The following is a 3,066-nucleotide window of genomic DNA, read 5'->3' as shown; positions in this document are numbered from 1 at the left end:
TCAAGCCGGAGGTAGAGCCCAGTCTGTGAGGGCTGAAGGAGAGGCAGCAGGAATGGGAGGGGGGAAGGAAGTCAGGGACATGGGGAGGGTTCACACAGGGAAGGGCATGGAGAGGATGCTAGTGAGGTCACAAGGCTGGCAGGACCTCTGGTCATGCAGGCAGGAACCCTGGACTCCATGCCCTGGTGCACCCTTCACTCTTTCTGGGCTTTAAGGTGAGCACAGACCCCCCCTTAGGGCCTCTGTTTCCCTATCTGAGTAACAGGGAAACTGGACCAAGTGCTTTGTTAAATAGTCTGCCTCTGGCCACAGACTGTGGCCAACATGTGCCATCTGCTGGCCACAAGTGGCAGTGTTCCCATTCCAGACATGGCTGGCAGGGGCAGAGACCCAGGGGACTGCCAAGGCTTGGGTGTCAGGGACTTGGAGAGACATCCAGGCAGCCAGACCCTGCAGGAGAAGGGAGAAGGGAGCTGAGTGCGGAGAGGGGAGCCCCGGCTGTGGCCATGCAGGCTGGGCTGCAGGGCCAGGGCCCCCATGGCAGTGAGGAGGCTGGTAGCCACCTAGTGTGGCTCACATTTCCTCCCAGGAATGGGAAGGTGCCTGTGGGAAGGAGTGGGTTGGGTAAGCATTCTCAGGCTGGAACAGCCAGGTGCCACACACTGGCTTTCGGGTCAGATGGGGCCAATGTAGCTGACTCGGGCTGGGCTGGCACTGCAGCCTTGGGTGAGGCCGAAGGGAGAAGCCAGTCTGGGCAGTGAGGAGGCCAGAGCAGAGAGATCCAGGTTCAGGCAAAGCTGAGGAGGGCAGGAGGCCCTCTGCAGATGGAGGCCAGCACGGAGACAGGCCTGGGACTCCTGCATTTCTCTATTTCTTCAACAAGTATAAACATGTCTCTATTCTGCTCCAGGGCCTGGGGAAATCACCAAATTTCCTGCCCTTATGGAGCTGATGCCTGAATGGGGATGACAGACAATAAGATGAAAGAAAAGTTCAAGGAAGCTGGTGGTCAGCGCCAAGGAGGACACAAAGCAACAGGAGGGCTGGAGCGGCAGCTGAGGTGGGGAGGGCATTTCAGAAAAGACCTGAGAACTGAGGGTGATGGAAGTCTGGGGGAGAGCCTCCCCACTGCAGGAACAGTGGGGCAAGTGCCTGAGTGGGGCTTGGGAACAGAGAGGCCTGCTTGGTGACAGGTAGAGCCAGGGTCCGAGGGAGAGGTGGTAGCCCCACCATCAGGCATGCCCTGGTGGATGGGTTGCATGAAGGGCCACTCCAGGGCAATGGAGCAAATGAGTGACAAAGAATGGATGACCCAGAGAGCCCTCATCTGTCCACTCTCCAACCAGTCCCCACCTTGCCTCCCCAGCAGGAGCCCCCAATCCTGGCACTGGCCATGGTGCTGAAGCCCCAGAGAGCAGTGAAGCCAGCTGAGAATGGAGGATGGGGCGTGGGAGAGGGCCAGAGAGGACAGGAGGGGGTGGAGGGGCCCATCCAGTGACTAGTGAGTGTCCTCATTTTACATGGCTGGTGGCTTGACTGTGCACACTCCCTCTCTGCTTGACAAACCCTGAGCATGGTCCCCAGCATGATGGCATTGGGCCCCTGTGGCCCACGCAGAGCTGACCCATCTCAGCTCTTGCTCCTGCTTCTCTCCCACAGGGAGCCCCCAGGTCAGGGCCTGGTGCCCCTCTTCAGCTGCACTCTTGAGTCATGCCCTGGGGCTGAAGGGATGAAGGGGCAGGAGACACCAGGGTTAGGGGCATAGTCTCCCCACCCAGACCATCTGGGACAAATTCTGGCAAGTGACTTCACCACTCCATGCCCCAGTAACACCCTCTGGTAGCATTGCTGTGAAGACTAAATGAGGGAGTGCTGGTCCACAGTGGAGGCCCACATGGCTGAGCCCTGCAGATGGCCTCTCCCTGAGCACTTGGAGAACTGGCCCAACACCCCCCACCCCCAAAGGCCTGCCCTTAGGGCTATAGGGGAGGATGGACCCTACCAGGCAGGAGGCCCAGCCTGCCCAGCCCTGAGCCCAGACAGTGTCCCTGGTGGACTGTCATCCCTGGCTGCCCTCCTGAGACACTGTCCCTCCCTACTCCTGGCCTCCAGGAAGCCTGGGTGAGCTTCCTGGGCTTGGGGGAATAGAGAGAGGGTCCCAAGGCCCCTCTTAAGATTGGAGGGTGGGTTTCTTCCCGTCCCCTACACTCCTGGAGGGGATGAGGGTCTGTATGATGCTGAGTGTGTGGTCCTAGGGCCACCGTGGGCCTTTTAGTGCCAGATTCTTAGGCCTGTGACCTTTCTGCATCTCCTTATTATATGCAGCACTCTGGAGACTGAAGTGGGAGGAGCCCTTGAGCTCATGAGTTTGAGACCAGCCTGAGCAAGAGCGAGACTCCATCTCTACTAAACATAGAAAATCTAGCCATGTGTTGGGGTGGGCAGCTGTAGTCTCAGCTATTCAGGAGGCTGAGATAAGATAATTGCTTGAACCCAGGAGTTGGAGGCTGCAGTGAGCTACGATGACATCACTATATTGTAGTTAGGGTGACAGAGTGAGCCCCCATCTTAAAAAAAGAATTTTAAAAAATGCTACAAGGAATTGTAAAAAAAAAAAAAAAACCCATAGAAGTTAAAACCGCCTAAAAGGGCATAAAATGGAAGTGAAAGCCTCTCGCTGCCCTCTCCTGTTTCTTGAGTCCTCAGGAAAGGTCCAGGCCTACATGAGCCTAAATATGCTCCAAAAATACAAAAGTGGTCATGCTGTTCTAGTCTAGGCCAGCTGGCTACCCATCTGTGTCATCATTCCAAGAGCCCTGGGGTTTTTGCCTGCCCTGTCCACTGTCACAAAGGATGAAGTTTCAGGATTGGCCATTCCCCTCCCAGTCCAGCACTCCCCAGCTACAGATATCTCTGCCAGATGCTCACTGTCCTGCATGCACCAGGGCAGCAGTGTGGCTGGGGTGTCTGCACCAGGGCAGCCGTATGGCTGGGGGTGTCTGCACCGGGGCAGCCGTGTGGCTGGGGTGTCTGCACCGGGGCAGCCGTGTGGCTGGGGGTGTCTGC

Source organism: Otolemur garnettii, unplaced genomic scaffold, assembly GCF_000181295.1.
Source record: "Otolemur garnettii isolate 467f Iridium unplaced genomic scaffold, OtoGar3 scaffold00054, whole genome shotgun sequence".
NCBI lineage: Eukaryota > Metazoa > Chordata > Mammalia > Primates > Galagidae > Otolemur > Otolemur garnettii.
This window is presented reverse-complemented; position numbering follows the sequence as displayed.